This window comes from Oncorhynchus mykiss, chromosome 15 (genome assembly GCF_013265735.2).
Source record: "Oncorhynchus mykiss isolate Arlee chromosome 15, USDA_OmykA_1.1, whole genome shotgun sequence".
Taxonomy (NCBI): domain Eukaryota; kingdom Metazoa; phylum Chordata; class Actinopteri; order Salmoniformes; family Salmonidae; genus Oncorhynchus; species Oncorhynchus mykiss.
Window position 1 is genome coordinate 63,684,165 of NC_048579.1, and position 15,722 is coordinate 63,699,886.

Here is a 15,722-nt window from a genome sequence, read left to right on the forward strand (position 1 = left end):
GGCTTGGAAAGTTTTTTTTGCTAAAGTGTTGTACACTGAGTCCATAAGTGAAGGAAAAAGATAAGAGGAGAGGAGCGTGTAGATACGAGAAGGAATTATACAACGAGCAAAGTGAACATGCTGTTTGTATGTGGCGGCTATGAAAGTTAACTGTGTTTGCGTGTGATCAGGGGTGTATTCATTGTGCCAATTCTGTTGAAAAACGTTCTTAAACAGAAGCAAACTGAAAGAAACGGGGATAAACATGCCTGAATTTGTACAATAGAAATTCTCGTTTGCAACTGTTGGACTAATGATTACACCCTAGATCAGCTAGATGCAGGCAAGAGTGTGTAAGGCAGTATTGAAGCTGTCACTGTCTGTCACCTTGATTACTCCAATTTTTCTCTCTCATTTATAGGCTAGGTTGTAGCAACCTCATGATGGGTATAGGGAAAATTGTAGTATTATGTAGTAGCCTAAACCCATTGCTGTTACATTGAACTGGGTGAATGGAATATGAATGACAGTCATCCAATATGCTGTCATAGAAATACTTGTTTTTATGCAGATTCTAGAATATGTATCTGTATCTCTCTATCTCTTTCTCCCTCTGTATCTCTCTCCCTCTGTATCTCTCTCTTTCTCTCTCTCTCTCTCTCTCTCTGTATCTCTCTCTCTTCCTCTCTCTCTTTCTCTGTGTCTCTCTCTTTCTTTCTCTCTCTGTGTATCTTTCTCAGAACTAAGAGAAATAAGGAGTTTGTAGCCTAACGTGCTAGTGGATTGTGCAGGTAATTTCATTTTTCTCCCAGGAAGCACAGAGAGCCAAATTAATTCAAGAGCATAATGTCCCACTTTTCCTTCAAACAGATCTAATTTCACAGACCTGTTTGCTCAACCAAATCCGTCTTGAACAGGGACCAAGGCTCAGCTCAGTCTTGCAGTAGGAAAGTATAGACACAGTAAACTTTTTAATACCTTTTTATTGGGCAAGCTCTGGGATTCTGGGACCTATTGAGACTATTGAGTCTGAGTAAGGCATCATCAGCCGAACCAGAGCTGCCGAACCCACCGCTGGGTTTGATTGAGGCTACCTGCGGGGTCCCTGAGGAGAGAGAGAGCAGCAGTGGTGCTCGGCTGATGATGCCTGGGCTCTTTCGGAGGTTAGGAGACTCAGGAGAGGTGAAGGTAGATAGTAGATGCATAATGAAATGTTATCCTGCTGCCGTCACCGTGTACCCATGCCCCTGTAGTACACTTAAGGACACACACACCCTAAGAAGCACACTCAGAGTTACGCAGGGACCAACTTTCATAATTCATTGTATTTAATTAGCGTTTCTTAATATCGATGACGGAAACTCCACTTAAGCGACGGGGGAGAACAGGGGAGCTTATGTTAAATTCTGACAGAAGTTTGCACATTCTGCATATCCAGACGCTCAGAAACTCACTCACTCATCCATAATGGAGGCACACTCTGTGTCTGAGGGAAGCAGTGAAAAGTTGGGCTACCCCGCCGCATGATTTAATAGATGGTGACACGCTGTGGGTAAATGAAGGACACCGCCCCGCAGGGCTAGCTCCGCCGCGGCTGCCATGGTTACCTGGGACTAACTGTCATGAATGCTTAAAGGTGCATTAGGTAGGATTCTCGGTTGCTAATATCTAGCCTTCTAACTCACAAGGCTTAGGATCACTTAGAATCAATGTTTGTGAAGGAGGTTATTTTGGGCCATGTCAGTGGGAGAGAGCAAAGATCGAAGATGAGTTAAAAAAGTTGTTCTGTTCTTTATTGGTATGCTAACTAAAGTTAAGCATCAAATCCTGCAGTGTGTATCCAACATTAAATCCATACCTTTAGAGACTATCAATTCTACCTGGCATTTTGGCCTTTGAAAAATAAGTATTTTTCCTCACTGATCTCAGAGAAGAAAAGACAGGACAGGAAGGATCGTGTTTTTTTTTCTCTTTCCCCCTCTCCACTCACAGATTGTTGATGACTTGGCCTAGCAAGGTACAGTGCAATCAAATGCATCACTACATACCTCCGTTTGAAATCTCCTAAGAGAGTGGGAGAGAGAGGGATGGAGGGGAGTATGGAGGAAGGGGAGAAAGAAGGGGAAGAATCTGGGGAAGATGAGGCCATGTGAAATGATCTGGACACAGCCTTGAAAGGCCAGAGTGGTCGCCCATAAAATGGCTGCCAGTCCCTAGAGTGAGCCACACCGTCACATGTACACACTCCCGCTCTCTTCTCTCTTCTCTTATCCTCTTCTCCTCTCCTCTGGCTGTCTGAACTCAACCCAGGGCACTGCTGGGCTAGCAGTTTTTCAGAGTGTGATGCCTACAAGTGTGCTCTGAGTGACATGTGTGAGTATGTGTGGCTACTTTTCCTGGGGTTCAAATAGGAAAAAGAAAATATGAATACATACTACTACATAACACTACATAACACTACATAACACTACATAACACTACATAACACTACATAATACTACATAACACTACATAACACTACATAACACTACATAATACTACATAACACTACATAACACTACATAATACTACATAACACTACATAACACTACATAACACTACATAATACTACATAATACTACATAACACTACATAATACTACATAATACTACATAACACTACATAATACTACATAACACTACATAACACTACATAACACTACATAACACTACATAATACTACATAACACTACATAATACTACATAACACTACATAACACTACATAACACTACATAATACTACATAACACTACATAATACTACATAATACTACATAACACTACATAACACTACATAATACTACATAATACTACATAACACTACATAATACTACATAATACTACATAACACTACATAATACTACATAATACTACATAACACTACATAACACTACATAACACTACATAATACTACATAATACTACATAATACTACATAACACTACATAACACTACATAACACTACATAACACTACATAACACTACATAACACTACATAACACTACATAATACTACATAACACTACATAACACTACATAACACTACATAATACTACATAACACTACATAACACTACATAATACTACATAACACTACATAACACTACATAACACTACATAATACTACATAATACTACATAACACTACATAATACTACATAATACTACATAACACTACATAATACTACATAACACTACATAACACTACATAACACTACATAACACTACATAATACTACATAACACTACATAATACTACATAACACTACATAACACTACATAACACTACATAATACTACATAACACTACATAATACTACATAATACTACATAACACTACATAACACTACATAACACTACATAATACTACATAATACTACATAACACTACATAATACTACATAATACTACATAACACTACATAATACTACATAATACTACATAACACTACATAACACTACATAACACTACATAATACTACATAATACTACATAATACTACATAACACTACATAACACTACATAACACTACATAATACTACATAACACTACATCATCTCCTGCCTCTTTCTCAAGCTTCAGAAGCAGGAGATGGCTCCTGCCCTATATGCCGTTCCTACATAATACAATACATAATACAATACAAAATATTCTCAAAATGGCTGTCTCTTCACACTCCTCGTTGTTCCGTAAGGTGTTCTTTTATGTTTTTGTCATCTGATATTATTGCTAGTTTGAGTTACATGAGGTGGCAGAGTGTTCCATGTAGTAATGGCTCTATTTAATACTGTGTTTCCCAGCCTCTGTCCTGGACCTGGGGATTGTTGAAGAGACCTCCGATGGCATCTCTTGGGCTGTACCGATGAGTGTCCGAACTGTGTGCTAACTGATGGAACAGACAGTTCGGTACCTTCAACACATCAACACCTCGCACAAAGACTAATATTGATGCAGTCAATCTCTCCTCAACTCTGGGCCAGGAGAGATTGACAGGCAAGTTACTGACATTCGCCCTCCATGTACATCGACATGCAATATGTGCTGCTCTGTTCAGGACCAACTGCAATTGAGCTACAGTACCAGTCAAAAGCTTGGACACACCTACTCATTCAAGGGTTTTTCTTTATTTTTTACTATTTGCTATATTGTAGAATATAAATGAAGACATCAGAACTATGAAATAACACATATGGAGTCATGTAGTAACAAAAAAAGTGTTAAACAAATCAAAATAAGTAGCCACCCTTTGCCTTGATGACAGCTTTGCACACTCTTGGCATTCTCTCAAACAGCTCCTTGAGGAATGCTTTTCCAACAGTCTTAAAGGAGTTCCCACATATGCTGAGCACTTGTTGGCTGCTTTTCCTTCACTCTGACGGTCCAACTCATCCCAAACCATCTAATTTGGGTTGAGGTCGGGTGATTGTGGAGGTCAGGTCATCTGATGCAACACTCCATCACTCTTCTTCTTGGTCAAATAGCCCTTACACAGCCTGAAGGTGAAAAACAAATGGAGGTGAAAAACAAAGTTATAGTCCCACTAAGCGCAAACCAGATGGGATGGCGTATGGCTGCAGAATGCTGTGGTAGCCATGCTGGTTTAAGTGTGCCTTGAACTCTAAATAGAACACAGACAGTGTCACCAGCAAGCACCCCCACACCATCACACCTTCTCCTCCATGCTTCACGGTGGGAGCCACACATTCTGTGTACCTGAGCTGCATCTAAATACTAAGAAAACACATGTTGTTTTTCCTGCAGCTGAGCTAGCAGCCAGATAATCTCTACCCTTAGCTTCTTGATGAGGATGCATCAGGGACAGAAAAATAATTAATATTAATTTATCAGTTTCAGCTTGTCTTCCTTCTCAGTGTAGAGATCATCTCGCACCTAGCGCATTTGAGCCCAGACATAGACACAAATACCACCGGTATTTAGCACTGTTAGCATTAGCTTTCTGTTAAAGGAATTTGATTCCTATATGTTTATCAACCAATTCAACTAAAACACTCTGCCCATTTCTAAGAATTTGTAAGATACTTATTTGCATAAAACGGATAGAGACCAGTCTCAAAATCAATCAATAGCGTTTATTCTCGAGAGTACTAATCATGATACAATATACAACAGGTTATATACTAAAAATGACATCATAGGTTTTAAACTGTCCGTCCTCCACTCCAATAGAATGGCAGTATAGTTCACAAGCCTTCCCACATTGTCCACCACCTGTTAAATAATCTACTACTAGCCCAAGATCTCTCCTCTCCCTGTGTAGAGACAGGATGTCCTGTAAGGAACACAGTATTCCAGCCAGTCTGACGATAGCTCCATTCGTTTCTAACAAGGAACAGACAGTCCTTCTAATTCTGGACGAAAACTACACACATTACATTCAGTATTAAGATTATAATAAGATTCATACATCCATACAGTAACATAGTAGTATTCTGTTTAGTCATAGTTCTGATTGAAATGTATACATAATTTAGTCATTATTCATAAATATCCCTTAACACTTTCTCTTTTTGCTCTGTTAGTATGACGGCTAACCACTAACTATTGTGCTGTTTTAGCTGGAATCAGTAACACAAACTAGCGGTCCCAGCCGAAAAAGATAAAGATAGAACATTTTCCGTAAAAACAGTGTGTGTGTGTGTGTGTGTGTGTGTGTGTGTGTGTGTGTGTGTGTGTGTGTGTTTGTGTGTGTCCATTTGTGTTGTGTTTGTGTGTGCGTGTATGTGTGTGTGTGTGCATGCGCTTGTTTTTCGCTTATAAAAGACACTTATACAAAAATCAATGGTCCAGAAATATTCCCTTTACGCTTTACTCTTATAATATAATGTTTAGCACTGTCATCACTGTGTCTGTTACAATCCACTTGTTAAAGTCAACAGTCATAGAAGGAACAAGATACCCTCCGTCAGGCTTCACACTCTGAAAGCCCCTGTGTGAACAGACGAGTTCCCCGGGCCCGTTGACATTTCTCCAGACGCCCTTGGGGAGATCATACCCCATAGTGGACATTCTCCCTTCAGTTGTCGTAGCGTGTGGTGTGCACACGCCGTCGTGTGAATAAGTCATGTCTTCCCGATATACCAACCCATCAAGTTCACATCATTGAGATTTCACACTGCATGCTTATCACCGGCAGGGGGGCAATTCCACTGCATATTATAATTACCCATCAAAGATCCACCACCATATTTTACAGTAGGTATGGTGCTCCTTTCTGCATGTGCATCTTTCTTTCGATGCCAACCCCACCACTGGCGTGGGTGGAAAATTAGCTCTATTTTCATGTCATCTGACCATAGAACCAGTTCCAATCCACGAGCAAACTCCAGACATTTACATTCATTGGATGAAATTAAAATAGACCTGCAATGAACAGGACATTTTTCAATCGGTAGGTCGGCCAGACAGGTAGGTCCGGCATGCCCACCAGATGGCTAGGTCCGGTCGGCCAGACAGGTAGGTCCGGCATGCCCACCAGATGGCTAGGTCCGGTCGGCCAGAGAGGTAGGTCCGGCATGCCCACCAGATGGCTAGGTCCGGTCGGCCAGACAGGTAGGTCCGGTATGCCCACCAGATGGCTAGGTCCGGTCGGCCAGACAGGTAGGTCCGGCATGCCCACCAGATGGCTAGGTCCGGTCAGCCATATAGGTTGGTCCAGTCGGCCAGATAGGCCTATGTAACTGTGTCCTGTTTATGTCATATTTCAAATGAGTTTTCCACTAGGATGCCATCGAACTCTTGTGGCCATTACTCCTTTGTCTCTAAAGTGTTCCACTGTTTTGTATTGTGAGTGAGGCACCCTGCAGACAGTGTCCAGGGCCCGTACATCAGTACTCCTACTCTGAGATGCTTTGTGGACACGGCCCAGAGGTCGCTGTGCAGGACAGAGGGGAGCTTGGAGAAGTCTGTAGTGACAGGGAGCTTGGAGAAGTCTGTAGTGACAGGGAGCTTGGAGAAGTCTGTTGTGACAGGGAGCTTGGAGAAGTCTGTAGTGACAGGGAGCTTGGAGAAGTCTGTAGTGACAGGGAGCTTGAAGAAGTCTGTAGTGACAGGGAGCTTGGAGTCTGTAGTGACATGGAGCTTGGAGAAGTCTGTAGTGACAGGGAGCTTGGAGAATTATGTTGTGACAGGGAGCTTGGAGAAGTCTGTAGTGACAGGGAGCTTGGAGAAGTCTGTTGTGACAGGGAGCTTGGAGAAGTCTGTAGTGACAGGGAGCTTGAAGAAGTCTGTAGTGACAGGGAGCTTGGAGAAGTCTGTAGTGACAGGGAGCTTGGAGAAGTCTGTAGTGACAGGGAGCTTGGAGAAGTCTGTTGACTCTGTAACTTTCTAACTCCTGCAGTAGGCTCCCCTCCCCCACTGGACACAGCAGGGGGGGGGGGGGGGGGGTCGTATACTGGCCTTACTCACCTGGCCACTGCAGGAGTTCAACATTCAGACAGTTTGTCTCTGAGAGTGGGTGACATGGTGTGATAAAAGTCATCTGACTGGGTGTTATCTTTTACTATATTGCATTTACATGACAGTAATGTTGTTTTCTAAAATGAGTCAACTGTAAAGACGCTTCATGTTTTAAGTATCTTTCAGCAGTATTGATCCTCATGAGGATGATGACGTTTGGGAGCCAAGCGCCCCGCCGCCGGTCAAGGTCTTCACCCCCCACTCCCAGATCCACAACACCCACTGCTGTCTCTACTGATGTTTCAAGCTTCACCACTCCACAAAGGCCCCACTCCTCTTCCACTACCCCCACTACAGGCCCTGGCTCTCTGCCGGTTCGTCTAAAGGTGAGGGGGCAGGGGGGACTCCTCAGTGTCAACAGAGAAGAGGGAGAAGAAGATGGTAGGGGCACTGGAAACAGCACTGGTCCCAGCACAACAGAGGGAGATGAAGCTGAGGACAGATTGGTCATTGAAGATTATGTGGAGCCAGTACCACCCAGGTTTAGATCCTGGGGACACTAGTTTCCAATAGCAACAAGTGTGGGGACAAAAAGCAGCAAAATGCACTGGAAACATGTCACCATGGGCAACATGCTCTTGTACATTTCCCTGGTAATATACATGGGACTGAAATAGGTATCACGACTAGTTGATTAGTGCAGCATCACCGCTCTACCGATTCAAGTTCCCTGCCTCCATTTTCAGTGAAAGGTGTGTCCTCTCCGTCAACCGTATTCTTCATGAGGGACCCACAGAAGGATGAAGAGAATGAAGGGGTCTTCAGGGTCTGATCGTCTCGCTGAGTCCAGACACGTTACATTTCTAATGTATATCTGTTGTCTTTATTTTTCTTCTAAATAGTTCTTCTTAATGTGGGAGCGATACCTTTTAGGCTTATTCCGATGTGTAATAGCAGTGGAATTACCCCATGCGGACACTTTGGATAGGATGAAATGACACTTGGATGTCCCTTGACACCACCACAATGTTTGAGAGAAGTTAATATTGTAGAAATTGTGTTTTTATAGTGACCAATAACCTTTAGGCCTAATTTATGTAAATTAGGTAATTCCAGTGCTATTCCACATTGAATATGCCTAAAAGTTATTGGTCACTATAAAAGCACAATGTGTCCTATGTACTTAAGACACTTTGGAGAGGTTGAGAGGACACCTGACAGCTCTCACTAAAGAGTATAGTACAGTACAGGCTGTAGCAATCCCATTATTCCCCCAGAGGTTTCTGACTTGTTGTGGAAGCCTTCTGAAACCAAAGCGAAGGCCCCATACACCATCAACAACAGAGCGGCAAAGATCCACCTGATAAGGCAGGAGTTGAGAACAGTTCAAGGAGGCGAGTGAGGAAGAAAGAGCAGCCTTGTCAGAGCTACGTAATATCCTCAGGACCTTTCAGAGAGCCGAGGGGCATAGAAGACGCCGGAAAGAGGGGGCTGTCTTTTTAGCAAATTCGTTTGAATTCACCTAACAGCTGCTAGAGATGGACAGTGGCCAACTTACCAACTTACCTGCTATGGTAGACTATGGATGAGATCGACAACCATCTCCGCACCACGTACAGTTGTAGATATATTTTTAAGGTTGAAAGATCTTTGTACCTCCCAGGTCAGGCCTCATTCCCTTCACCTTCTGCAGAGACTCATCCATGGTCTTCTGGCTGTACTCCTCACGCTTACTGACATCCATAGTTCCTGGGAGGGAGGGGGAGAGAGAGAGAGAGGAGAGGAGAGACTGGTCCTATCAAGCTGGCCCGACTGGTACTATCTGGCCGACTGGACCTATCTGGCAGGCCGATTGTTCCTATCTGGCAGGCCGACTGTTCCTATCTGGCAGGCCGACTGTTCCTATCTGGCAGGCCGACTGTTCCTTTCTGGCAGGCCGACTGTTCCTATCTGGCAGGCCGACTGTTCCTATCTGGCAGGCCGACTGTTCCTATCTGGCAGGCCGACTGTTCCTATCTGGCAGGCCGACTGTTCCTTTCTGGCAGGCCGACTGTTCCTTTCAGGCATGTCGACTGGTCCAGCAGACCGGTCTTATCTGGGAACAGCTTGTGACACTCCGCGCGGTAAGACTCCGCCCGCTCCTTCGACTGGCCCAATCCGCCATTCTAGAGCATCTCTGTGCAGATCTGATAGGAGGATGGGAGAGAGAAAGGTATCATAGGTCAATTATGTAATCAATGTTTTTTTTTGTCATTTCTGCATTTCTGCTCTGGAGCTCAGTTTTTATATTGAAAAAGTCTAATAAAATCGAAGTAAAAAATAATATAACAAAAAAACGATTCATTATACAAACTTCTGTATTAAAGATGATATGAAAGCATCTGGTCATTCGTTCGTGATGTACATTAACAACCCAACAAACTAGACTAGAACAGCAAAACTGAGAAACTAACATTAGCTTTTCACAGATTCACCAAACCAAGTCACACAAAGACATAACATGCAGACAGGCGTACCGTGATGCTTCTGTTGCTGAATGATTGGTCTACAGCGGTGAGAATGATTGTTCTACAGCGGTGAGAATGATTGGTCTACAGCGTTGGCCACTCTTTGGTTTCTGTTGAAGAGTCCAGACACACCATAATTTTGCCCACTGCAGGAAAGAGAAGAGTGATGATGGAGAGAGTGTCACACCTTAGAAATTGTTTATTTTATTTTGTATTTAACCTTTATTTAACTAGGCAAGTCAGTTAAAACCTCTCTGGGATAGGGGGGATGCTTGCGTCCCACTTGGCCAACAGCCAGGGAAAATGCAGAGCGCCAAATTCAAATGAAATACTATAAATATCTAACTTTCATTAAATAACACACGTAAGATACCAAATTAAAGCTACACTCGTTGTGAATCCAGCCAACATGTCAGATTTCAAAAAGGCTTTTCGGCGAAAGCATAAGATGCTAATATCTGATGATATCGCAACAGTAAACAAAGAGAGAAAGCATATTTCAACCCTGCAGGCGCTACACAAAATGTAGAAATAAAATATAAATCATGCATTACCTTTGACGAGCTTCTTTTGTTGGCACTCCAATATGTCCCATAAACATCACAAATGTTTATTTTGTTAGATTAATTCCGTCGATATATATCCAAAATGTCAATTTATTTGGCGCGTTTGATCCAGAAAAACCCAGGTTCCAACTTGCGCAACGTCACTACAAAATATCTCAAAAGTTACCTGTACATTTTGCCAAAACATTTCAAACTACTTTTGTAATACCACTTTAGGTCTTTTTAAACGTTAATAATCGATCAAATTGAATATGGGACAATCTGTGTTCAATACAGGAAGACAACAAACTCACGCTACTTTTCAAGTCTTGCACCTCTCTCAAAAAGTATATGACATATGACACTCATTCAAGATGGCAGTACTTCCTTGTTCTACAAAGGAATAACCTCAACCAATTTCTAAAGACTGGTGACATCCAGTTGAAGCGGTAGGAACTGCAAACAAGTCCCTTATAAATCTAGTTTCCCAATGAAAAGTCATTGAATAGACAGTGACCTAAAAAAAAACATCTGAATGATTTGTCCTCAGGGTTTTGCCTGCTACATAAGTTCTGTTGTACTCACAGACATGATTCAAACAGTTTTAGAAACTTCAGAGTGTTTTCCATCCAAATCTACTAATAATATGCATATCTTATATTCTGGGGATGAGTAACAGGAAGTTGATAGTTGGGCATTATTTATCCAAAAGTGAAAATGCTGCCCCCTATCCCGAAGAAGTTTGAACTAATTCTTATTTACAATGACGGCCTGCCAAAAGGCAAAAGGCCTCCTGCGGGGACGGGGTCTGGGATTAAACATTTTAAATAAATATAGGACAAAGCACACATCACTACATAAAGAGAGACCTAAGACAACAACATAGCATGGCAGCAATACATGACAACACAGCACGGTAGCAACACAACATAAGAACAACATGGTAGTAACACAACATGGTAGCAGCACAAAACATGGCACAAACATTATTGGGCACAGACAACAGCTCAAAGGGCAAGAAGGTAGAGACAACAATACATCACGCGAAGCAGCCACAACTGTCAGTTAATCACTGTCAGTGAGATTCAGTTTGAGATCTGCATTTGTGTGTATGACACTACCCGTGTGTGTGTGTGTGTGTGTGATCTCAGGGACACTCTCTCAGGCGAGAGCTACTGTGTAATTATAGACTGAATCATACAGATATTGGCCTTTATCGGCCTTTGTAGACTCATGGTGGTGTGTGTGTGTGTGTGTGTGTGTGTGTGTGTGTGTGTGTGTAGATGTGTGTGTAGATGTGTGAGTGTGTATGTGAGTGTATAGGTCTTTATTCTTGTGTGTTTTATAAATGTACTTATCCTCTAAGCTGTCAGAACTGTAGAGCCATCAGTTCATAGTTATTCATGTCATTGTGTTGTGGATATTACGGCCCAGCAAATGCCTGAATGGTTCTCCAGTGCGCCTTTCATTAAAATAAATCCATAGAAAGGCAAGTAGAGAGCGGGAGAGAGAAAGAGGGGGGGATGAGAGCGAAAGGGACAAGGAAAGAGAGAGTGAGTGAGCGAGCGAGAGAGAAGGTAAGACAAAGGGAGAGAGATGTCGAGGGAAATAGAATAGAGAGACGAAGATAGAGAGAGACTGGGAGCAAGAGAGCGGAGCGAGAGAGAGAGAGGGGAATTGGGAGTGAGAGAGAAATAGAAAGGAGGAGTGAGAGAGGGAGAGAATGAGAGAGAGAAGGTCCAGAAATGAAATGGGTTTTTCTATCAGTGGGAGCTGTCATAAATATTTTAATTGTGTGGTGATAGAAAAGAGCAGAGGAGAGAGAGACAAAGGACTAAGAGAAAATAGGAGAGAGACAGGAGAGAGAGACAGAGGAGAGGAGAGAGAGGAGAGGACAGAGACAAAGGAGATGACAGACAGATGAGAGGAGAGAGACAGAGGAAAGAGAGACAGAGAAGTTTAGAGGAGAGGGAGAGGAGAGATGAGAGGAGAGAGACAAATGAGAGGAGAGGAGAGGAAATAAACAGAGGAGAGAGAGGCAGAGGAAAATAGAGGAAAAGAGAGAGACAGGAGAAAGAGAGGCAGCGGAGAGAGACAGGAGAGGAGAGAGAGAGCGATAGAGAGAGGAGAGGACATCTACCCATCCTGGATCCGGGATCGTGAATACAGACTCAAGCTCATTAGCATAACGCAACGTTAACTATTCATGAAAATCGCAAATTAAATGAAATAAATATGCTAGCTCTCAAGCTTAGCCTTTTGTTAACAACACTGTCATCTCAGATTTTCAAAATATGCTTCTCAACCATAGGAACACAATAATTTGTGTAACAGTAGCTAGCTAGCGAAGCATTTAGCGTTAGCATTATCGTTAGCATTTAGCAGGCAACACTTTCACAAAAACCAGAAAAGCATTCAAATAAAATAATTTACCTTTGAAGAACTTCAGATGTTTTCAATGAGGAGACTCTGTTAGATAGCAAATGTTCAGTTTTTCCTGAAAGATTATTTGTTTAGGAGAAATCGCTCCGTTTGGTGCGTCACGTTTGGCTACCAAAAAAAAACGAAAATCCAGTCATCAATTACGCCAAACTTTTTTCCAAATTAACTCCATAATATCGACTGAAACATGGCAAACGTTGTTTAGAACCAATCCTCAAGGTGTTTTTCACATATCTCTTCGATGATATATCCTTCGTGGAAGTGTGCTTTCCGTTCTGAATCCCAGGACAAAATGACCGCAACTGGAGATTACGCACCAATTTAGGCAAAGGACACCGGGTGGACCCCTGGAAAATGTAGTCTCTTATGGCCAATCTTCCAATGATATGCCTACAAATACGTCACAATGCTGCAGACATCTTAAAGAAACGACAGAAAGCGCAGGGTCGTTCCTGCTGCATTCACAGCCATATAAGGAGACATTTGAAAACAGAGCTTCAGAGATTCTGCTCATTTCCTGTTTGACGTTTCATCTTGGTTTCGCCTGTAGCATGAGTTCTGTGGCACTCACAGATAATATCTTTGCAGTTCTGGAAACGTTAGACTGTTTTCTTTCCAAAGCTGTCAATTCTATGCATAGTCGAGCATCTTTTCGTGACAAAATATTGCGCTTAAAACGGGCACGTTTTTTTTATCCAATAATGAAATAGCGCCCCTATAGACTTAACAGGTTAACTTCACTAGGGTAGTGGGCACTATTTTCACCTCCGGATGAAAAGCGTGCCCAAAGTAAACTGCCTGCTACTCAGGCCCAGAAGCTAGGATATGCATTTAACTGGTAGCATTCGATAGAAAACTCTGAAGTTTCGAAAACTGTTAAAATACTGTCTGTGAGTATAACAGAACTGATTTGGCAGGCGAAAACCTGAGAAGAATCCATCCAGGAAGTGGATTTTTTTTATGTTTGTAGTTTTCTATTGATGCCATTACAGTTTCCATTGACGTAGGACTCAAATTGCACTTCCTATGGCTTCCGCTAGATGTCAACAGTCTTTAGAAATTGTTTCAGGCTTGTATTCTGAAAAATTAGAGTGTAAGACCACTCTGAATTAGTGGACCCTACAGTGTCCCAGAGGTTTTTCATGCGCGCCACGAGAGTGCGTCTTTCTTGTTTACCTTTTATATTGACAACGTTTTTGTTCGGTTGAAATATCATGGATTATTTAGGCAAAAAAAACCTGAGCATTGATTATAAACATCTTTTGACATGTTTCTACGAACTTTACAGATACTATTTGGATTTTCCGTCTGCCTGTTGTGTCTGCGTTTGAGCCTGTGGATTACTGAACAAAACGCGCAAACAAAACTGAGGTTTTTGGATATAAAGAGGGACTTTATCGAACAAAATTAACATTTATTGAGTAAATGGGAGTCTTGTGAGTGCAACCATATGAAGATCATCAAAGGTAAGTGATTAATTTTATCGCTATTTCTGACTTGTGTAACTCCTCTACTTGGCTGGTAACTGTTTGTAATGATTTGTCTGCTGAGTGCTGTTCTCAGATAATCGCATGGTATGCTTTCGCCGTAAAGACTTTTTAAAATCTGACACCGTGGTTGGATTAAGAAGAAGTTAATCTTTAAACCGATGTTTAACACTTGTATGTTTTATAAATATTTATAATGAGTATTTCTGGTTTTGAATTTGGTGCTCTGCAATTTCACTGGATGTTGGCCAGGTGGGACGCTAGCGTCCCACGTACCCTAGTGAGGTTAAAACGTTTTTCAAACCAGCAAAGGCATCACAAAAATCAGAAATAGCAATAAAATAAATCACTTACCTTTGAAGATCTTCCTCTGTTTGCAATCCCAAGGGTCCCAGCTACACAACAAATGGTTGTTTTGTTCGATAAAGTCCTTCTTTATATCCCCAAAAAGTATGTTAATAAGTTGGTACGTTTAATTCAGTAACCTACCGTTCCACACATTCAACATGCAGACAAAGGAATCCCAAAAGTTACCAGTAAACTTCGTCCAAACAAGTCGAACAACGGTTCTAATCAATCATCAGGTACCCTAATATGTAAATAAACGATACAAGTTAAGACGGAATGTAGTATGTTCAATACCGGAGATAAATAACGAAGTGCGCGCACTCATTCAACCGTGCCACAAGACTAGAGTCCTAATGAGAGACACCTTGAAAAACTACAACTACTTGTGAATTTTTCAAAAAACAAGCCTGAAACTCTTTCTAAAGACTGTTGACATTTAGTGGAAGCCACAGGAACTGCAATCTGGGAGGAATTCCTTTGAATATCCCATAGACAATCATTGAAATGGCCTGTGACCTCAAAGAAAATAATTCCGGATGGATTGTCCTTGGGTTTTCGCCTTATCAGTTCTGTTATACTCACAGACATTATTTTAACAATTTTAGAAATGTCAGAGTTTTCTATCGAATGCTACCAATTATATGGATATCCAAGCTTCTGGGCCTGAGCAACAGGTAGTTTACTTTGGGCACATCAGTCATCCGAACTTCCAAATACTGCCCTGTAGCCCAAAGAGGTTTTAAACATGTGAAAACCTCAGGCTAACATGTTCGACTTAATCAGTAACTATGCTTCAGACTTGCTCCAGGACAAGGCTGAGTACCCAGTCACTCTCCCCAGCCGTATCCTCTCCTAATGGGGCTTGAGTGCCTACCGAAGAGGCCTCTCCTGAAGACACAGGCATGAGTGATTCCCTGAGTGAAGCACCAATCTCCAAGTTCCTTCTAACTCCGGTATGGCCTCTGAGTT